Genomic DNA, 23,705 nt, shown 5'->3' with positions numbered 1-23,705 from the left:
GTTACATAAACTRAAATAATGTGAAACTTCTGGGCATGGTTTGTGCATGACATTGTGTAAGATGGARCGTGTTTTGGGCTTCAGGTTAATGGCCTTCTGGCAAAAGCATAAATAATGCTGAAGTAAAAGACTGCCTTGATTTGTGCTTCTGCAYGTGGTGGAATAAAATCTGTCCATGTGTAGTCTGGAAGAGTCCTGAYACCAYTTGAGATGCACCTGTTTACATAAARTCCAAACTTAGCCTGTTGTYYTSACTTTGGTCTTTGTTAATTACATTTACTCCTAAAAGGTAGCATGTCCCTTCTTACACGTCAAAATCCCCAGTTCCTCCCAAGGTAGGCCTGTGGAGATAAGGTTTCTGTTTAGGGGAACATAACTGTCCATCTGAATTTTATCAGGGCCATAGAAGCCACTCTTGCCATTGCTGCTCCTGAGCTCTGAAGTGGATATTGCCACCTTTCATTCTTTCCACGTCTCTGACATCAATTAGAACCACACATTCATGCCWCTCTGCTAATAGCACTTCCCTCCCTATTTCCTTCTCCTRTGAGAGTRTCATATCTTCATCCTATTYCCTTCTYTCTCTGCAGCAAAGAAGGGAAAATGGAAGCTTTGCAGTGTGAACAAGGCAAATTCTCACAGTGAAGAGGGAGGGAAGCAGGTGCTTGTCAGGGAGATGGGATTAGGCTGCTGTGTGAGGGTAAAATTGCTGCAGATCATGGGAGAAGATCAAAGGTCCCAAAACTGTAGGTGATGGAGATGGGTTAYCAGGTACAGTCTCCTGATGTCACATGGCAAGACAATGACCAAGCAATAAGTCAAGACAACTAACCCAAATTCCTTACAGCTGAAAACAGGGAGTTTTCACTCACTTGTTCAGCTTTGATGTTCCAAGAAAAAAAAGACATTAAAAGTTATTTTGGTCTTATTCTTGGAGTGGCAYAAGTAAGCAGAGGATGTGGTGCTGCGGGAGGTGTTCTCCATGCAAAGAGAGGCAGGATATAGTGAAGTCCACATTTTGCTGATATTGATGAGTTTATCCTGGAAATACTCAGCTGCTATGTTTAATTGCTCAACACTTAGGCATATGTAGATTTCCAAACAAATGTTTATCACKTTGATCTTCTTTGCCATATGTCCCATGAGATTTATGTGCATTGCCCCCAATTTTTTTCATTTCACCCAAGTACATTGCCTTTCATCCAGGATCTTGCCCTTTCACAGGCTGAATTTCTCTGGGGCAGATTTATGAAGAAGTGAAGAGGTAGTACCCATTAAACTTTGAGTTATACTCAGTGTCTCTGTGGGAATGGCTCAATGTCATTTCCTGCACCAGAAATTGTCAACAAAATGGCTTTATAGATGCAGGGCAGTGGAAATTCAGGAACTACAACTAAAAGAGTACCCTGTTTCCAAAGAAGAGTTTAAGAATGCYATGTGGGATWACTYTAAACTTTACAATTTTAATCATTARTGCTAATATTCTAATAGTAATAAATAGGCCAGATGATCATCCTTTACCASAGTGAATGAAATATATTGTTTTAGTTTGTTGTGCAAGAGAGCCAGTTTCACAACTTCACTGTACAGTTCATAGTAACATGAAAAAGTCAAGCCAACACAGTGAAAACCTTCTATTTCTGAGTTTGAAACCAAGTTCTGCATTGGTTTTTGATAACATTTTTTACATGTTAAGTTACATTAAATACGAGAATGTTCTGACTCATGCACATTGCCATTATTTGGATCTTACAATTTTGATACCTTTCACATTTGATACATTTTTTTTTCTGAATCATCAGTTTTGGATGTTGTCAATATTTACGTTCTTTTTCTCATCTTTAAAGAATCTATGTAGTGATAATAATCCTRGCACCTATTGCTCAGCATCAGAGTAGATTGTTCTTTCTGTTCTTTTCTGGTACCATTGATTAAGAACTCACTGCTTTCTATCTGTCAGACAGTTTTTATCCACCTTACTGTAATAGTATTCAGACCATAATTCTCTAGGGCCTCTATGAGCTTCCTGTGTGGTACCGTGTCAAAGGTCTTGCTAAAATCCAAACAAATTATATCCACCACATTTCCTTTATCCGCCCAGTTTGTCACCGCACTGAAATACCCATCACAATGAAACATTTATTGATGTAAGTTTCTCTGTTAAACCAGAATAAATGTGAAGGTTCTGCTGTGATTATGTGATAGAGCCTGCTTCTTAACAGGTATTATCATTTTATGCACTAAAGATAATATGAGCCATGGGAGATGATACCATTCAGCAGGAGCAGTGAGGCTGTGAAGATCAAAGCATTATGAACCTTGAAAGGAAGTGGGAGAAGCTTATATGCTACAATAGCTTCTAAAGGGCATAAGTAAAGTCTTCAATCTTCAAGTAAAGTATTCCAAGAGATGCTCAGTGAATATCAGCTTCAGGACTGTTTTACAAAAAAACTGTATCTTTAGAGAAAGAATTGTTTGGGCAAGGCCTYGTGAAAGCTGCATGCTGTCACTGTTCCTATTCCTTGGGAACATAAACAGGATCTAGGGACAGCTTGTGCAAGAAAACAGTTGGAATAAGGAATATCATGGTTTTCAGCAGCCAACTTGATTACCATCATCACCCCTGCGTAGGAGGAAAGCTTCAAGAGGTATTTAGAAGGATGCTGGGTCCYACCTGACTGTAACAGAACCCATTAAACTGCACTTTAGGAGTCCAGGTCAGACCTTAAGTGCAGTTGTAGAGACTAACTCTTCTGTGGGTTGAGAAGTTCAGCTTCTCATGTGCTTTCACAGCTGGGTTTCTCAAGTGCTTGTTGCTTTCTCTGTTAGCAGTAGAAATAAATGAAGGGAGTGTACTGTGCTGTGAAGGGCTCCAACACGTTTAACAGGTTKGAGGGCCCTTGTGGTGAAATTGCATCCAGTACCTGTTTCCAAGTGACCATGAAGGTGGATTATGCAGTGCAGCTTTAATATGGTTGATTGTATCTAACTTTCTGAAACCGAGATTTCAAGGAGTGTTAGTCTTCGCCCAAAGGCAGGTTTTATCATACCTGAAMAAAAATAGTTCAAATACTATTGGGGGATGTGGGGTGTGTGTGAAATGTAGCAAAAAAATACCCCTTTTTCCTGATTAAAATGCTTTTGACTGAAACAGCCATGGTTTGGAAATTAACATTTGTAATGGATGTAGTCTTCACTGAGAAAGTAAACTCAAAGGATGAATGCCATAAGGAAGACAAAATCGCTGTGGGCACTCATCTTTGCAGTGAACCAATAACAGATGGAGATTTCCCATTTTGACAAAGAAACCTTTGATCTCCTGTTGTCCAGCCCTGCAGTGGGAGGAACCCTTGATCCCAGCACAACGCTGAAGTTGTCCTCTCCTCCCATTCTACTCAATCACAAAAAATTCCCAGGTTTCTCCCATCAGCAGCCCTGTGACTCTGGTCTGAGCCACAGTCTTAACAGTGTTAGGAATAAGCCCAGACCAATGCTGCTACACAATGCAAGTGGCTATGAGTTTGAAGGCAGAACTGGAAATAACCAAAATCCCTGCATAGTTTTGAAAGTGTACTAAGAGCTCCACTTCAAACCTTTTGGGAAGATTTTTCAAGCACTGGCATTGCTTTTCTTTTTTATTCTGTCCACTCAGGACAAGAGACAGGTGACAAACTAATACCTCCTAAAGTGCATTCACCGTAAAAAAGCAGTCAATCAGTGCTATATCTGTGTTAATAAGATTTGTTCTTTTGTGTTACCAATGAATCTGAAGAGAGCATTGTGCTGGTGTATACTGGTTCTAATTTCAAAATCTGTATATTTATTACTAGATGAGGAGCCTGTACAATTGACTTAACTTTTTCATTTCTGTGACACAATTACTCCATGGTTTTGCTTATGTTTTCAAACCTAGAATGCCAGAAAATAGTCTGGGCCTTATCCTAAGTAATTATTTACATTCTGAAGTTGGAATGAGGTCTCTTGTCTGGCCCATGAGTATTTTTAAATATTCTCTTGAAGGTGATAGGGTTGTTTTTTGTTTGTTTGTGTGTGTCCATGTGTCATCCCGTGCCCTTCCTTTCCCTCATTCCCTGCTTGTTGATGAGGAGTTCCTCAGTATTACCAATAATGTTTTCTCTTGAGTAAGACATCAGTGTTTTACCTTCTTTGAATAGTTACTTGTGGCAGTCACTCCATCGTTGATTTCCAACTCAAGAAGTGAACTTGAAAAAGATCAGTTGACTGATGTTGTAACTTCTACATGTAGAAATTTCTAAAGATATCAATAAAGGTTTTACTATATTCTCTTCTGTCWTCCTCCTAGTAACTAATCCAGCTATATGTGACTGTAACTGACCTACTCCAGCTGACTTAAGGTATTCAAGGAAATTCAAAGCCTTACAGACATGGAACTTCTTTATTGCTAAGAGTTTGCAGAAGGATGACATCTTCTGAAATGTTTCCCCATATTAAGTTACGCTTTTTCTTTCCTTTTGTTTAATTTTTAGATTGAATGAATGTATTTTTTATAAAAGTGGGGAACGGGACCACAAACAAGAGACAGGCGAAGTAGAACCAGGGGCCCATGCAAGTCATGGAATATTGCTAATGTACTTCAGTCATTGCAGTTTTGGTAGCTTTCCTCTCACACTTTTCAGGCTCTGCATAAACTTTATGGCATCTTTTTCTTTCTCTTTAAGAGAGGGTGGGCAAAGCACAAAGAACTTCAGGTCAAAACTAGTAGAAAGGTTCRCTGAAGAGTGGTTGTCAGGATTGTGCCCAGGACGAGAAGAAGGTGCTAAACCTTTGTGCTTTGACAGGAGAGGGCTGGCATTTCCTCATTCTCTACAKGAAAATGGGGATTTTGGACAAAATTTGCCGTGGTGAAGCCCATGGACCAGTTTATTCCTATTTAGGTCATTGGAATAGGGCTTCAGTGGTGCAGGCTCTATGCTGGCTCTCTACACAGGGATACATTTCACCCTCAGTGAATGCTCTTTGTTTTCCCAGTTGAGGTCAGTTTTTCACTGCATTCATTAGAAGAAAAAGCTTTGGATTTTAAATACCACTGTCCCTCTCCTTTCCTGCCAGCAAGGCAGCATTACAGTACCGAAGATGTTAGAAAAGGGGTAAATTTGGAAGGGGRAGGAAGTGAAAGAAATGGAAGTTCAGAGGCTGAAGCTGTTAAAATTTATGTGTGAGTTGTGCTGATGCCTGCTTCTGATGGACTTACCCATTTTTTACCTGGATTTCTTCACTGTTTGTTTACCTTATTAGATGTCAATCAGGAGAAAGAAGGAAAGTTGTTTGATATAAGGTTGTCTAAAGGAAGAGGAACACATTTCTCAGATGGTTGCTTCAGGAAAAATTTCATCCAAGCCTATAAAGGTTATCTTGTGGCAGCATCATCCTACTGCCTCTATCAGGGGGCTCTTAAATTCAATTAGAATTGTTTCTAATTCTTCCTCTGCTGTCCCCTTCYATGCTCTCTGCTTTGCCTCCTGCTCTTCAATACCTCTGATCTTGACAGAGTGGAAAACTTAAACCTACAAATAAGTTTGTGAGCTCGTTTTTGTTTGTGGTATTGGTGTGTGTATGAACATAYTTGTGTGACAGTTTATTGTCTGATACTGTGTGTTTTATTTTAAACATCTGTGAGGATGGATTGAGAAGCCTCATATTACACTGACGTCGGAGGAATTGGATTTTTACTTATGGGAGAACAAAGTAAAATTACAGTCAGGAATTGCTCCCAGCCTGTGCTGCATTCAAAAACAGTATTAGATTTGCAGCCAGGATTTATTTGACCGTCTCTGTGAGTGTGCTTTTGCTGAAKAAAATAGCTTTGACTTTGAATGGGTTAAATTAGGCAAGTTCTGCTGTCACCTTTTAAAAATAAAATTTAATGAAGTTTTGATTTGTTCCCTTAATGAGTCATTGGTACATTATATGTGTCTGTGTATATTGCTGTATGGTTTGTTATTATGAGGCCAAATTCTGACAACTTATTGCAAAATTGTTTTAATTTATTATTAATATTTTTTTGTTTTTCTCATTTCTCCTGGTTTTGGAGCCTTTATAATTAGATATAATTAAAACCGCAGGTTTTAAACTCCAGTCTAACATTTAAAGTCATATTTATGGTAGAACCCCTGGAGTTTTATTGTCATTCCAACTATTGCAACTGCATTTTGAAAAAAAAWATATTTTTTGCATCTGTTCAGATGCTGTGTCTACAGCTACCACTTCTTAATCATCTGTTTTGCACAGTAATGTGACATTTATTTTACATGATAAGAAACCGTGCAGTTTTATAGATGAGCTATTTCATATCCCGTAACAAAAGATTGCAAGGGACCTTTTGCCTTTTACACTTTAAAAACAGCTTTCCTCCTTTTGAACTTGTCTTTCTCTTTTCCTCCATGCAACAATCTGAAAGTGCTGCATGCTGTAGAACGAATTTTTTTTTAAAATGTTGTTGGCTGGCATTATGTAAAACCATATTTTCCCTTTTGGTGCGTATGTTCTGGTCCTAGCAATGTCCTTGTTTTGCTGAAATTAACATTTTTATCCTCACAGTCTTTGGTATGTGATGTGTTTTTCTGTCTTCTTTAATTGTGATTTTTTTTTTTAATTAGTACAAGGTTGATTGTTAAAATTAAGTGGCAGAAGGCTTCTTTCCAAATTATTCAGAGATCTTTTGCTGAAGAAATATATTTTGCTACTCTCAATTGCCTTTTTCCCTTTTTCTTTCATTGCAAACTACTCTGGGAAGAGCTTCTTTTAACAAAAAAAAAGAGGCTACGCTTGACTGATAATGCATTGCTTTGGATGGTGAAACATTATGAAAGTTTAATTTTTAATTAAATCTGAAATACCAATTATAACTGAAAGAGATTTTAACCTGTTTCTTTTCAGACTGCCTGAAGTTACATTGTAGATGCTGAAATCACTGCACCTTAAAAACAAAAAGATTAAGCCACACTGCATTCCTGTAAGTAAAAGCTTTTCCRGTACCTTTTGTCCGTATTTTTCTTCTATATGCATCCAAAGATTTAGCACAGTAGCTGGTCTTGGATAAAGGTCAGAGTCCCCTTGAATAGGATTTAGAAGTTCAAAGAATGTTTTATTTAAAAATTAAAAAGGAACTTGCATCTTGAAGATCTTTAATTTCAGACCACTGAATAGATAATTCTTCCTTGCTTTGTTTTGAATTATTATTAGGAATACTGTGCATCTCTGTTTGTTGACTTACAGTTCCTGTCGCTTTGTCAGTGAGGATTTCTGCACRTTGGTGCAGAGATAACAGAAAGTAGCAGAAGATTCCTTATAGCACAAAATATAGTTTATTCCTTTCTCATGATGTCGTAACAAATTCTTCTCCTTTGTATGAGAACAAAACAAACAACTTTCTGATGACATCACAGGGGACTTCAGCTGCTTTAGGGAGTAGATGAAGGCAGAAATGCCTAATTCATCTCTGCTGTGACACAACAAAAYAGTCAAAATAACATCTACGTCTCTCAGCAAGAAAGGAGTCTTTTTCTAAGAGCATAGTTATTCCATAAATGCAAGTCAGATTGCACATCACTCTGATCTACCCTTMTTTAGAATCTGTTTATTGAATGTATTTGGGTTAATAATTAAGATTTGGTACTTCAGTGGCTGAACAACAGGCATGCAAAAGAGGATTGAAAAATACAGTAGATTCATATACTCTAATGAAATAATATATGAAACAAATCCAGAAGCTTATAGATAGGAGGGAAAAGATCTATTTCAGTTGAACAGTACAAAGCTGTGGAATTTTATAAAGCAAAATCAGTTTGTTTTCTTGTTTAAGATCAAAATGTGCAGTCTGTAATGAAATCAGGAGCCTTCTTCCAAAGTAGTACTTTTGTAGTTCAGTTTTAAAACATTTTAACTATTGGAGGAGATTTATCATGCCTTTACCCACTCTCCACCTCCCCCCCCCTTTTTTTTTTTAATATATTTTAATGTTTTATTGTAAACTAGCTGGAGGGTAGAGTTACACTGTGGGCAGCTAATGCCTGCCCCTCCAGCACACAGTGCCAAGCATGACTCAGACAGGCAGATTGTGCCATTCTGGCTCTGCTCCACTGTGTTTTTACATTACTGGCAAGGGCCATGCCATTGTGTTGTTTAAATATTGTGTATTAACTGCAGRCTGTGGCCAGTGAATGGTATTTAACATTTTCTGCTCTTGGTTGCTGAATGTGAGCAGTTTCCTTGGCCGCCAGAGGTTAAACTTGCAATTGCACTGGTGAGCCAAGTTGAAAACACTCGTGGATTTGCTGGGTCCAGCAGCAATTTAAAGGGAAGTGTTCAGGGAAAAATGGGGGAACTCTTCTGAATCTGTGAGTACCAAATTTCACGCTTGCCTTGCAATTTAGTGTGAACAACCAGGAAAATTTTTGTTGGAAAGCAGGAGTAATTCTCTTTCCAAAATGCAGCAGCAGCATAAGAGTGAATTAAGGCAAGTTGTTTGAATCCTTAGGATCCAGATGGTCACTGAGTCCTGCATGAACAGCCCAAGACAAAACAAGAGGTAGCAATCAGTGCTGGGTGGGATGAGCTTTTTTTAGTTATATTAGACTTTGAAGGGGAAAGAAATGCACAAGTGTAAAAACTCATGTATACGAAATAATTTTTTTTGTTTTTTGGGTTTTTTTTTTTGTTTTTTTTTTTTAATCAAGAGTGTCAAGTGCATCCACACAGAGTTGTTGAGCAGCTTTTTCAAGGTCCAAGTAAATCAGTGGTCAATCCTAAGACTGTTCTGCCGGTGTGTTTTTTCCATTCCATGAAGTAAAAGTCCGTATTTTTAATCCTTGAGTTTCTTGTGTTAATAGCTAAACAAACAAACAAAAGAAACCACAAGAGAAAAAAAAAAAAAAAACCCAAACCAAAACACTTTTAAACTTTTAGCTTCTTTTAAGTTTTGTAGGCTCAGGATACAGTCTGTCTCTGGAATACAGAAGAGCAAGGTGAGGAAACTTTTACATAAGCACATGTATCCTATAAAATGAGGATGTGGTTCTTGCTATGTCTTGTGTCTGTTACTTGGCACAATAAGAATGGTGGCAYGTTTTTATAGAGGAAAGTATGCTTTAAGGATTTTTTTGTAGGTTTCCTCTGTGTTTGTTGTAATAAGATGTTTCTAATTGTAAGATCCTTAATAAGGTGAACTTGCCACTAGGGCTTTCCTGTATTAACCCAAAAACAGAAAAAAGAAAAGGCAAGCCATATCTTGGCCAAGTTTTTTATTTTATTTCTTTAATTAAAGGGTGGAAATCTTATTTTAGTGTAGGGATGTCCCTAAAGCAACTGATTAATATAAGATGAGCCAAATTTTTGGCTAATGTAAAATATGCTTGACTTGGTAWATGGCATTAGAAGAAAATTCTGATACACAGAACCTGAACATCTGTCAGGCAGTTGCATGAAAAACTCAGCTTTCTAAACGTGGTACAGATATTCCCCTATTGCAAAAGGTCCGTGGGCTGGATTCTTGCTATGTTGGGTGTTCTGAGCTAARATCATGTGGGTTTGATAGGCAAATACATCTRWTGAGGTCAAAGGGACTACTCAAATRCTTCACTTTRCASATGTGGCTTAGTMCTTTGCTAGTTGCARTGAGACATTGATGTTTGTAACTAACCCCAAATAGGATTAAGTCAAGTATGAGGAGGTACCTCTGCATGACACTGGAATGAGACAATGACAGTGTATTGTGTGTGGAAGAAAAAGATGTGCTTTCAAAGCATTCATTTTAGTTATGTTGTCATGGGCTGAGGGCAGTAAGGAGTGTATCACATGTTATTTTGGTTTMAAAAAAGGTTGGTTTGTCAAGGTCTCAGCCTTGCACAGCCTGATCTGATCCATGACCAGGAGATCGGGTGTTGTAATCTCTATGGGTACTGCATCAATGAGTGGCATTGGACAAGTCATTTAACCTCACTGTGCCCTGTTCAGCAGATCACTTTCAATCTGGTTCAAACTGACACACTGAGTTTGTGTGTGCAAAGCTCTTAGAGGATAAATAGTAACCATTGTTATTATTAATAAGTATATTGTGTAGACAGGTCATGAGGGATGAAGATACAGCCACGCTTGGGGGCGATCTTTCAGAATTTGCTTGTTTTTGTTTAATTCCATCGCTCAAAGGTATCAAGGCCAACTGCAATTTACAGWAGTATTTCTCATGTCACTTTTCCCACTTTTGAGTATTTTATTGTTCCTATTCTCTCTCTGTTCCTTTGCTGCTTTCTTCCATGCTGAGTTAACCTTGCATAGAGAACTTTCCTCCCTTTTTTTTTTGTTGTTGCATTAYACAGCAGAGGCATTTGTGTAACCTCCAAATTACAGAGAGCAAATTCATTTTGTCTAGTGATTGTTTGCTGATGATGTATGAAACAGACAGAAGACAGTTTGAATTTTCATAAGTTCAATTGAGCTTGCAGGCATAAGGAAAGGAACAGGCAGAACCCAAGCCAATGTGACACAGTAAGCTGGCATCCCAGAGTGCAGGCTGCATGTGTAGAGTCAGGATGTCAGGGCTGGGAAGGGCTTCGTCCATCACAGCACTGCTTTTAGGTGAAGGAAGACTTTGGAAGCAACAAACAAGCTGCACTAGCATGTTCATTACAGTGCAAGAATCCTCATGATTCTTGATGGGTTTGGGACCTGTCCTTTCCTCCTGTAACTTGCTGTTTAACTAGAATTTCAGGTCTGAGATGGCCTTTCAGTCCATTCCCTGATCCTGTTCCTCTGACAAAATGTAAACTCCCATGAGTTTAAGCCCTTTTTTTTTTTTCCTTTATGATGCAGATATTGGCTTGTAGAAGCTGTTACTGCATATGTGAAATGAGTATGGAAGTGTGCTTGCTTTGAACAAAGATCAGTGTCTTGGGGCTGACTATCCCTGAGGAATAGTGTTAGCACTAACAAAGAGAATTAATTTTGCCTTTTCCCCTTCCTATACCAAGGCATTAATCCAGAAACTCATGGGGATAAATTCTGCCCTGATTTCTACCTGTGAAACCCCAGTGGAAATGTGGAGAGGTCAAAAATGTTTGTCAAGGCAGAAATTGTCCTAGAGTTAAAACTGTGGAGAAAGAAGAAACTGGTTGATTGTTACCTGGCCCAGGGGCAAGAGGATGTGTAGGATCCCTACTTGTCTTTACCTTCTTCTGAAAGTGTTGCTTTTTGTTGTACATTAAGGAGAATATAATAAAAAAATACATAGTGAGTGAAAAGTTATAATAAAGAGCACAGTGATTAATTGTTCTTCATGTCCACTGGGAGAAAGACCTAAAGAAATCAGTTCAAGAAGCAGTGAAAATTACCAAGTTAGATATTAGAAACCGTGTTCTGACTGTATCAGCCGTAAACAGCTGGAACACACAACCTGTAGGTACTATGGAAGCAGGGGAGGCTTCTCTTCTTCTCTTTTAAGGAATGGCTTGGAAAACCACCTCTCAGGACATGCTAGAACTTCCCATAAGACAGAAAACCAAACTGGATGGGTTCTGTTGCTCCCTAGAATKTATCTGATTCAGTCTACCGTTTGGGAATGTTGGTATGTGGCTAATACATTCCTGATAAATAAAGCTTAATGTTCCCAAAAGATTTCCAGGGTTCTCATTTTTCCATCCTCTCATAACTGAAACCACACTGTGACTTCAAAGATTTCATTGGGCTGCCAACATTTTGCTCTGACCCTTCTTTTTTTAGAGAAGGACAGGGGAGGGAGTTGTATAGACACAGAAATACAGATTTTCAGTGATGGTGAATCTGCAGGGGTTTCTTTCCAGTCAGTGCACAAATACTGATTTGTTTCAGTTASTGGTTTTTAGAATTTGGATTAATGGAGACACTCCAGGTATTGCCTGATACAAGCTCCTGTGACAAAGAACATGGAGACAGTTGAAAGTTGCAAATAGAATTGATGATCAGAGCAAATATGTAATGAGGCTGGAGTAAAGCCKGCTACAAAAAGGTAAATGTCTCAGGAGATTAAGAGCTTTGTAATTGTCTCTCTTTTCTTATGATTGTCTCTGTTTTCTGAATTTTCATGCAAACATCCTTGAAAGATGTTTTCACGTAATGAAACTGCAAATCTCAAAATGCAGTTGGCCAGCCTGAAAATTTTCTTAGTTCTCAGGTTGGTTTTAATCTGTCTAATTCACAACTTAGCACAGAAAAGGAGTTGGGAATTATTTTCAGTTGAGTCTCTCGTGTTTTGGGTTTTTTTTTTGTTTATTTTCTTACAAATGTTTCAGGTTTTTTTTGGGAAGTGGAGGGGTTGTGTGGGGTTTTGTAGCTCTGGGTGTTAAGGGCATCAGCTGTAGTGTACAAATAGGTAGAAGAGTGACTTTTTTCATAGATGGCAGCTCTTGTTTTTACAGAATAGTGGCCACAATAGATGAGGATAGGAAATGGCTCTCTGGTGTGTGGTTGTTTTGGCATATAAAGGAATGTGGGCTGTGATTCACTCATGTTAAAAAGGCATGGGAATATGAGCATTGATTCCCTGTGTAGCACTGGTGTAGCATGTTGTAGTAAAACACTTCAGTGTTTCAGCACCTGAAGATGCCATGGTGAAAGTGGAAAATCTTTCCATTTATCAAAGCATTTGCTAGTCTACTTCAAGATAAAATAAAGATTAAATATTACTGAGCAAGGAAGATTACCTTAGACCAGAGATGTCATTAGATAAACTATGAAAGGAAAAAACAGCAACACAGACCTGGCCTTTTCCAAGGTACTACTATTTTGTTCTCTCTGAAACGAAATTGTTTATCTAAACCAGTGTATAATGAGAGAGACTCCAGAGAAAGGCATTGTGGTTACTCTATATTTACACCAGTGTCCCTGAGGACACTCACACTGAATCATTTCACATTCCAGAGTCTGATTTAGGGCAGTCTGATGAATGTAAGTTACCCAAATTTTCTGGCCTGTTTTCTTTACTAGTGTAAGTTGTCCAGCTCTGAATTTTACTATAAGAGGATCCTGTTCTTACTGCCCTCTTTCCCACAATTACCCCTGCATTTAGATAATAGATTAGAAAAAKATTTTAATCTGTTGTGTCAAAATTGGTCTGTTGTTTTCAACAGTTTCTACTGGCATGAAAGAGATCAGAATATTTATTTGTTTATTTCAAAATAATAATGAAAAAGAAGTATTTTATTTTGCAAAATGCTTTGGTGTCAGCAATAACTGAAGGCATCWCTGAGTCAAAACCTGCATTAACAATTTTTTGAACCTGTTGTTTTCTTTGGCAGATTTTTTTCTTCGTATTTCCATAAAAATTCCATTCTACTTCATGCAATGTTCTTATTGAAACTTTAAATAATCAAAATCTTTTGTAGAATGGAAAGATGTTACCTCATTTCTTCCAAGATTTGCAAAAAGTAATTGAAAATACTGTGACTCTTACCAGCAGAACCTYTTCAAGAAATAAGATATATATTTCTCAACAGCAATAATAGCATTTATGAACCAGATCACTGCATATCCTCCCTGAATACAAACCAGAYTAGGTCATGATCATGCAGCCTCAGTTCGTTTAGGTGAGGTATAGTGGTACAGTTGCTATATATAGTTTGTAAGATCAGACCATCAATGGAAAAATCTTGAGTCAGAGACAGATGAATTCTCATCTCTTCCCAGTTCCTTTTTCCATTCATTAGGGTTTCAAGTGAGGAGGGTAATCTGTTTTGTCATGTCTGTTGCCCTGTTTTAATACACGACTAACCTTCTTAAGTCTGAGTGGCTGTCACTTCCCCAGAACAAGTGATACTGGATTCCTGAAGCAAACAACTATAAAATGATCATCCTCTGGGGTGAATTCAGTGTCTTACTGACAGCTTTAGCCTGGATGCTGTTAGCAACCAGAGGGAAATTTCAGTGGTCAGGGCATCACAAAAGCCTGAGGAATGTAGAGAGAGGATGCTGAGGGATCTAGAAAMCAGGTGAYCAAGAAGGTATARAATTAAATTAGTCTATCAACTTGAYTAAYTTGACTGGAAATACRGCATGMTTAGAAGTGAAAAATCCMTGAGTCAGTAGKCAAGGTTGCTATAGGTAGTGATGCTCATRGATGGCACCTAAATGYAAAAGTTTKGRATCCTCATAATTGTTTCAATCCTGCAGGACGGAAAGGATTTTTCTTTTTACTTTTATCAGGGCTTCAGTGCTATTTAATTTGTCTTGGTGCCTCTTGGCCATGTGACACCACTCCAGAAACAATCCCGGTAGCAGTTTCTTCCTGTGTCACAAATTAGCATATTACTACTTCTCAGCTTCTTTGTGTGGGTGTGGCATAGGAAATACTGCTATTTTACAGCTACATCTGCCCTGGCTCTGATCATGCTTGCCACTCAAGAGCACATTTATCAGGGCAAACTCTTGTTCACTTTAGCAGCCTTTTATTAATGCTGTGGTGTTCTTGTGCCTACGTGCTGATGCTCGTGGCTTTAGAACAGGATTGAAGAGAATATTCAGATATTAGTACAACCCTAGATGTCCAGCAGATACTTGGTTTCTTCAGGCATGGCCACCTCAAGTGTTTTCCTGCCCTGTCCAGGGAACTCTCCTTTGGCAAGAGCTCAGTATAGTTCTTAATGTAGGAAGATAATCACAACTAATAGTTATGATTATAATCTATAACAAATACAAAATCCTTTAATAGATGTGGTTTTGGAGTGGTATTGAAGCAAAGATTTGCATTCARATAGTCCCTGAACTTCTGCAATGCTCAAAACATTCTTTTCTCCTATGTAAACCAAACTATTGTAAAGATAGGGAAGTGGGTGGTGAAAGGACACTTTGCTACCGGGTCCAAAGCTAGATGCAGTAACATTTTAGATGCWTGACTCCAAGTGGAATTCAAACCCCAGAGTGAGGGTCTTTATCCAGTGCTTGCACTGTATTGAGGGCAAAGGGACACCTCTTGTTGGATGGCGTTCAGCCTAGAGACAACCAGAGGAAAGTTCCAGAGATTGAAGACTTGGTGATTCTTCCATGGGCAGGATTGCTTCCCAGCAAGGTATTTTTCCTTGCTGCAATCCATTCATGTCCTAGAGAATTCCAGATGTGCTAGGCACAGTTTGCTTTTTTATTAAATTATCAGCTGTTAAAATACATTGTCTATCCCCCTATAGAATTTGCCTTCCATCAACATGAGATAGGCATAGATTTCCTGTGCTGTAGAATGKTGGAAAACAATTCTGATGTCCCTGCTTTGTCAGACTGTCAGTGGCAGTTTTCTGTGTGAWTATCTTCATTGTGATTTAATTACATTTAAAAGCATTTAATGTCTAAAAATCTCTTACACTATTTCTGTCATAATGTTTAGAATGTATCTATACCATACAGTAGATATTCCTTAAGCTCCTTATGCTTCTATTTCTTGTAAAAAAATATCCTGTTTAGCAAAATAGAAATTTTTTATTTAATGCTGAACTAATTCTCCAAGCTGTGTTGTGATTGATTGTGGTTGCACTGATGGAAGTTTAGAAAGGGTAGTAGGCTTTTCTTACTGCTTCTTCTTTGTTGACATGGTAGGAACCCTGAATATCCATGTTATGAAACACTAATTCTCACTTCTACTGCTGCCAGTACTTTATCCCACTATCTGAATGGGACAGGACTTGGTSATTTCCCTCTGCTGCTTCCTAGAGCTGGCAACTGAGGGCTGTGGAACTGGGTGAAATTCAGGGTTGCAGGTAAGCAGTGTGACGAAGCCAGTCTTTCTTTCTGTGCCCAGAGAGGTTATGCAAACATAATTATCACCTGTGATCCTGCCAGATCTCTGTACACCATTTCTGGATGAAGTGCAGCCATTTTATGATGACTTCTTTTATAGATAAAAAAGGAGAAACCTAGCTCAAATAAAGTCCCTTCCATTCCTTTCAGTGGGGTCACAAATCATTGCAAACATAAATGCTTGAGCTGGCTGTTTACATGGGTTGGTTATGGTATGTCTAGTGCATTTACATGTATTCATCTTTTCTCCCCCCTCCAAAAATCCTGCCCCAGGTGAAGAGCAGACACCAACTGCTCTGGCTTGTGTCCTGCTGGAAGGGTAGGACTTTCCTTAACTGATGTAGAGGAAAAGGTCCTACCCTTTGGTAAGAAACTGGGAAAATAAATACATCCTGTTTTCTTTARCAAGCCTTTTTTGTTTTCTTTAAACATCAAGATTTATTATGCTTTAATATCAAAGTGACATAAAATTTGTCACATGCATGTTTGTGCCCAGTAGTGGTTAAATGAAGGTTTACTTTGGATTCCTATTTTCAGGTAGTTTGGAGTTCTTTTGTGRAAGGTTACAAGACTATATTGATTAGAAATCTTTCTCTTCTCCCATTTTATCTAGCCCAGTTTTAATGTTAACTTACAAAACAGTTCTATGGTTTGTGGAATTGATGGGGAACTGGCAAATTTCATATGCAGTTCAGACAAACTGGTTCTTTGCTGTACTGGGGCTGGGCTCTTGCTCTGCCCTGAATGCAGGGGTAAAAGTCCCAGGCTCTGTCTTTTTTACTCCTCTGCATCACTGATATGCAAATGGAAACTCCTGATCTTTTTCAGTGCTGAGAGCTTTCAGAACCCAGTCTGMATTTGTCCTGTGTTTCTTTAAATATAGAAAGAAATAATGGGGCCTGTCCTGCACATTTGAAATCTCAGTCTTCTCACTTAAAGCTAGGTCAAATATTCTGTGTATTTGCAAGTGCAGCACAAATTCATGTGGCTAAATGGATAGCAATGGGTGGTACTGTTRCCCTTTAGGTAGGGACTCCATTTACTTTGGTGGGATTTTCACMACTTTCAGTGTTTGGAAGGTCAGTTTTTGTTTCCTTTCACCACTTTGCTGATACAGCACTATTGTTTTAATTCCTCCCCAGTTCATTCTTAATGGCCATATCATTAGAATTTTTAGGTTACAGTAAGGTACTGATGGTGTGGAGGGCAAGAAATAGTAAGAAGCTAAAGAAGAAAACCTAGTGCAAATCTTACTGAACACAAATTACAGCAACAGGCATCACCTATAATTGCATATAGTGGCTGCTTAGTGTACCAGACCAAATTAAAACGTGCTCTCCTCTGCCCAGCAGATGAACACAAGGAGAGAGGAAAAGAAATTGTGTCCCCTCTTCTCCCTCCTCTCCACTGTTCATAACTACAATCCCAATTATCTTGTCAAAGTGAAGTTTTTATGGGAAAAAGGTAACATATCACCACAATAACTTCTGAACATAGCCCATGCCTCAGGACTTGGTGTAGMACAGAAAGTCTTATTTCACCTCTAGGTCCTGTACAAATAGAAATGCCTTAAACAATGAGCCAACAAAATGTGAAATTAAACAGGGGCAAATGTACATTTATTTTATGTATAGTCACATTAATCAGACATATAATTTTTCTTTGGAAATGAGTGTTTCAACAAAAGCAAAATTATAGCAATTAAAAATGTAAGGAGGGAAAGTAATAGTATTGATTTTGTTTTGTGTGGTTTTTTGCTTAATTTCATGATATGTAAGTAGTAATGCATGTCTTATCKCACGTCAATCTGTTTGTTAGACTGCAAGAGGCACTTAGATTTCAGAAAGGTGAAGGTTCAGTAAGTACTGAGCTAATGCTTAGTGACTTTTTTCATTGCACGAAACACTGCTAGTTTTTCTACAATGATGTGCAATAATGCAAATACAGAAACAGAAAAAAAAAATGAAAGGGCTTACTTGGAAATTCTAATGCAGAGAACTTTCAAAACAAATTTATTTTTGGCTTTTTAATTATGTGGAAAGGTTCAGTATCACTTCTTTTTGAATCCTGACTTCAAAAGGAAATGARAAGTCAAAATTTCTCCCTTTACTTGTAACTTTAAAATGCCTCAAAATGCCTGGTAGCTCACTAACAAAAGTAATCACAGAATCATAGACTGTCCTGAGTTGGAAGGGACTCACAAGGATCATGGAGTCCAACTCTTGGCTCTGTGCAGGACACCCCAAGAGTCACACCCTGTGCCTGAGAGCTTTGTCCAACCATTTCTTGAACTCTGTCAGACTTGGTGCTGTGACCACTGCCCTGGGGAACCTCAGGAGTTCTGGTGCCCAACAACCCTCTGGGAAAAAGTATTTTTTTAATATTGAACCTAAACCTCCCCTGACTCAACTCCAGGCCATTCCCTCCAGTCCTGTCACTCTCACCACAGAGGAGATCAGTGCCTGCCCCTCCTCTGCCCCTCACAAGGAATTTGTAACCTCAATGAGGTCTCCCCTCAGTCTCCCCTTTTCCAGGCTGAACAAACYAAGTGTCCTCAGGCACTCCTCATTTGGCTTCTCCTCAAGGCACCAACCTCATTACCCTCCTTTGGACACTCTCTAATAGCTGAATCTCTTTCTCATATTGTGAGGAAAACTGCCCTCAATGCTCAAGGTGAGGCTGCCCCAGCCCAGAGCAGAGAGGGACAATCCCCTCCCTTGCCAAGTTGGTGATGCTGTGCCTGATGCCCCCCAGGACACGGGTGACCCTCCTGGCTCCAATTCAACTTGCCATCAACCAGGACCCTCCACTGTGGCACGGGAAAAAAGATCTGAGATCTGTTGCTTTTTGAAAWTATTTAGGGATGTTGTTCAGAGAAGYTGTGGATGCCYCATGGATRTGTTTAAGGCCAGGCTGGATGKRRYTTGGAGCAATCTGCTTTAGTGGAAGCTCCTCCATGGCAGGGGGAGCAAGATGGGACAATAAGATCCTGAAGGCTGCTTCCAACCCAAAACATTTCATAGGTCTGAAATTTCATTTCTATGATTTTATTAATTTCTAATGTTCTTTGTGAGGCTGCAAGCTGCATCTCTCTCTCCAATTTTCCACCATCATTCTTGTGTCTAGGTACATCTAATTCTTTCTAATAGAAGAATTAGGGTGTCAACCTCAGTTYTTGCTGACAAAGGCTACTGTAATAGATAGCTGACTATTTCTTGTGGATGCCAGGAGGAATGACTATTTTGTGGACAGATATTCTAGTAGACAGAAGTATTGATTGGGTTTCATTGTAATAAACACTGCCAGATGTTATCTCAGTGTGTACTGTTTGCATTAGTAAATAAATAAATTCTCCAGAGCACAATTATTCCCTACAATGTTTTTTCAAAAGCTCACTATTGTCTTACTATTGAGCTTCCTCTGCTTTCTGTGCAGCTTGAGAAACTAATTGGAGCATGTGAAGCTAATTGTAAAATTCAAATCCTGCTCTAGGTTCACATAYCATGTCAAGGCCAAATCTGGCATGTGTAAGTGATGGCTTCTTCACTTGAGGTAGTCTTCCTTCATCTGAGATATTTTCCTGTAGAAAATAACAGAACAGGTTTTATTCACTGCTGTTTTATTCTCCATACTGGTGACCACGTTGTCATGGGGATGTCTGTGTCCTCTGACTCTTGGTAAAGACTCTCAGCTTGCAGGTCACTTGGTACAAAGTGGTGCTCTGGTTCCATCACTGAAGATATTGGTTAAATGATACTGCTTGAAGCCCAACATGTCACCTATCAAGTCAAACCAGCTCTGAGTAAGAATCTGAGCTTCCACAGAGACCAAGAATACCAAGAGTCCAGATTCACTGATCAAASTGTGAAAATCACATCAAATCAGTGTGAAAAGCACACTGGTGCACAGCACATCATGACAGTGCTCAGCACATCAATGTGGGTCTGTGCAGCTCCTGCATCTGCACCTACCCAGTGCTACCTTTTCCCTCACAACATGCAAGGCAGACTTAGATCTGAGTTCTCTCTGATTCCTGGAGCTTTCAGCTTTCCTAAAAACTCTGAGCAAGTTCACAAGTGCTTTCTTGAAGCGTAGTCCTTGTCCATAAAAAGTCACGTTACATGAGAACCAAAGTTGCATATTCTGAAAATTATTTTTTTTTTTATTTTCTGTGAACCCATACCTGTTCCCTGCTCTGCTGGACTAATGCATGTTGTCATTTATGATTTTGAGTCATGTACTGAACACCGGCTTTCACTCAGATACAGGTTCCCTTGACAAGTTGGAGTCTCCCCAAAACATACTCAAAACAATTTAAAAGGTTTAGGAAGATGCGATGTGTATTTGAATTCTCTGCAAGTGAATCAGCATTATTAACCTTGTGATTCCCAAATTAAATCAGCATTCTCTTTGTCACACCCTAAGTTTAAATTCGTATAAAGGATGTGATTCTTTCCAAATTAATAGTTTTGGTATTGTTTGTCTGCTTCTTCCAGTTAAGCAGCTGAAGTTTTAACTGCACTTAGTCTGTTTACTTAGGTATATTTAGAATTTTTAYACATTTTACTGGAGCTTTCTGTAATAGAAGAATATACATGTGTATGTATCTACAGCTATACTTTACAATCTGTAAGACTACTCCTCAAAAATTTTACTTTGGACAAGGATCATCAAATCAATACTATTTTTTTTCATTTGTCAGTATCTTCCTTTTCCTTCTTGTCAGAAAGGGAAAAGAAAAAATAAATTAAGAGCAAGGGAAGGAGAAAATGGAGGACCTATCCACCAACTTTTTCTTGTTGTGTWCATCAATATTTTCAGTGATGTTTCTGAAAACTTTGAGAATAAATACTTGCTTCTGAAATTCCCCATGTAAAATTCACAATACTTTTGCCATTTAAAATATAGCTCTGTTTCTCACCTCACTTCCCTTTGAACAGTCAAGTSCACGTCCAAGCTGCAGCCACTGAAGAACAATTTCAAGTTGCCTGCAAACACGATGTGTCAGCTGTGCATTTTTCCTGTTTCTGAGGAATAAAAATCACAAATGTGAAATGAAACATAAGAGAGGCACCTGAGTGTGCAGATCTGAAGGCAGAATCTCCATTGACTGCATTTCATCACAGACAGTGGGAAAACTTCAATCCTCTCATGACTCCTGAGATCTTTACCTCTCTCAGGTTAGCAAATGTATCTAAGGGAGGAAGCTGGAGTAGCTAATTCCCAAATGATTTTAATGATTCATGCTCCTAAAAGAAGAACCATGGGAAATATGCCTGAGCATCACTATTTTGTTGTGTGCTATAGGATGTTTGTTTAGTGAAATAGCTTTGCTAATAAATTTGTTAATCAGTCATGTCCCAAATAAAATAAAAAGTGCAACACAGCCCTCCTCAGGTTTAATCTTCTGCCAAATTAAATTCCTTGTTTGTTTCTCTTATCTAGCCAGGAAAAATGGACCAAATAATGACYAAAGTCCTCAGTAGCTCTCAGGGCCATTTGATTTTAAGGTATAAGGAATGTGTGAGCTTGATGCTTCTTCTTCAGGGGTTAGGATGAAAAACCTCTGCTGTATTCTCTCCTCTCCTCCTGCCCTCCCTGTCTCAGCTCTCAAATGATACAGGGACACAACATAAAACATCTGCTGGTTTTGTGGAAGGTTAGAACTGAAGTGCTGGAGAACCAGTTCACATTTCAGGTAAATGTTACAACAACCAAAGATGTGACTACAGGGGCTTCTTTTCTGTTTAGTAGGTAGATATGAACATGTTTCCCTTGCTCCACATTTCACCCTGCCTTTTAATGATTGTTTCCCAGGATAAGGTTGGAAGTCTGTCCTCAGGACTAGTTTGGTTTTTGGCATCTCCCCTGTTACTCTGTGCRGTGATGCCACTTAATGCTCATTGAGGCAGTGGATTTGCGATTCTTGTTTTTGGCCTGAAGTGGATTGAGATTCRTAAAAAATAATCTCAAATCACAAAGCCACCATGGGAGGCTTATAGCTTCTGTGACTATCTCACTTGGGCTAGATTTGAATCAGCAATCAGGAGGTGAATGGTTTTGTTCTTATCCCACTGCCAATTTCCTGRACTAACATAATCTGAGTGTGTGTCACAAAACTTTATTTTCCAATTGAATGCATCCATCCTTGAAAAACAGGTTAAAAAAGAAGATACAAAATGTAAAGGAAATTTAACATCCAAAAAATACAGAACACTGCTCAGGACTTTAAAATATATGTAAACATCAGYTCCTGCCAAGTTAGTCATTACTAAGAGTTGTTAACACGGGGGATTGATTGAGAGAATGATTGTTGCTGTAGAATGATGATTTAATAAGAGAAAAATCTGATAGATTTGACACGCTACATAAAATGTGCAGAATGGTTATTCTTTGGTAAATTGCAACTTTCGGTTGTACCCTGTACAGATGTGTTTGTTCTGTGCCTTGCCACATTCCCCTTCTTATTCCTGTTATTCTCTTTTAATTGCTAGAAATCATTAGTATTCACCATTGTTACACATGTCACCCAGAAAAACACACACACACCCCATTTTCCTTCCTCTTGTTGCCTTCTCTCACCCCTTTGCTGGTCTATACTCACCTACCTCTTCTGGTGTTCAGCACTCCCAAATGTCCTGCTCTCCATCTTTAAAATATGTCTACCAGAGCTTGGCTTTGTTTGCTCTTTGCTAACACTGTCTTCACATGCACTGTTCTGGCTGATGATTATTTATCTGCTGCTTAGTCCTTACAGAATGCTTAGTGCTTTCTAAACCAGAAAAGGAAGGCTGTCTCAGCTCAAGGAAGTTGTACAGGACAAGTAGATGAAACAGCCCTTCTATTATTGCCWTCTTTACTGATGAGCTGTACTCAGTCCTTCTGTTTTTTAGCAATAATTCATAAGAGGTTGGTATGGCTTTTTTAAATTCTGGAATGACCAATGCTTCTGTGAGGAGCTGCTGGTGGTGCCTCTGGCCTTCTGTAAAGTCTGGTGGTTCRTGCAGGCCATGCCCAAATAATAGTGATCACCTTGATCTGAGCTGCTGTTGGGCCATTTTTCTGCAGATAGGGAGATTGGTGTCAGAAGCTGGCCACAGATGATCTTTACCCTGCCTTGAGAAAATGTAGGGCTAGCCTTGCTGCTTGCACTCTATGAATAATAATAATAATAAAGAATCCTAGAGTCTGATTACAACAAATAAATTCCGTAACACCCTCTGCACTATATTGGTTGTGCCAAAGAGCGTAACATAAAATGACTGAGAACAACAGCAATTCAAAACAGCAGCACACAATGGTGTAATTGGACCCTAAGCACATAAAATAACCGTTTAAAAGAAAGGAAAAAAAGGCAAAAATGGGACCATGGAGTGGTATCAGGGACAGTGTCATGAAACTGTGGTAAGATGCATGAGCCTAGTAGAAAGAAAAAGAGGGGGTGGGGGGTGAGTTACTTATGAATCAGTACAACTGTGCTTTGTTCTGCATGAGTGTTTTAATAGAGCAAGTGTAATATAAGGATCAGGTGGGCTCATGGGAATGGAACAAAAGGTTTTGTAAAATTAAAGCAAAATAATTATAGCTCTAGGTGTAGAGTGAGCACACTCCAGCAGTTGATAGCAGGAACCTGCTCAGAATGGAGAAGGAGGGAGGAAGATGCAGTTGGAAAGGTTTTTTGGTTTGTTTTTTTTCTTTTTTTTTTTTAACACGGGCATACACATGCACATGCACGTACATACATGTGCACATAAAATGCAAAGAGATTCATACATGTACAGTAACAAAGACTTCCAATCAGTGACAGTTGAATGCAGCTTTAGAAGTGACTAATAGACCCCCCACAAAAAATGTATTAAAATGAAAATTTAAGGAATAGTCTCAAATGAATTAATTAACAAAAAAAAAAAAAA

At 38.7% G+C, this 23,705-nt stretch overlaps 1 long non-coding RNA gene across 1 annotated transcript in view; it reads left to right on the top strand.

Moving 5' to 3' along the window:
- The first annotated feature begins 6,923 nt into the window (after positions 1–6,923).
- Positions 6,924–23,705, top strand: part of LOC130572497 (uncharacterized) — a 198,872-nt gene continuing 182,090 nt past the window's right edge. The window contains exon 1 of the long non-coding RNA XR_008965222.1: positions 6,924–6,994. This is a non-coding gene — a long non-coding RNA (uncharacterized LOC130572497). The remainder of the gene's footprint in view (positions 6,995–23,705) is intronic.

The sequence above is a fragment of the Malurus melanocephalus genome, unplaced genomic scaffold (assembly GCF_030028575.1).
Source record: "Malurus melanocephalus ecotype Western Australia unplaced genomic scaffold, MMel_1.1 scaffold_36, whole genome shotgun sequence".
Taxonomy (NCBI): Eukaryota; Metazoa; Chordata; class Aves; order Passeriformes; family Maluridae; genus Malurus; species Malurus melanocephalus.
Note: the sequence above shows the minus strand (reverse complement) of the source record. Positions and strands in the feature narration are given on the sequence as shown.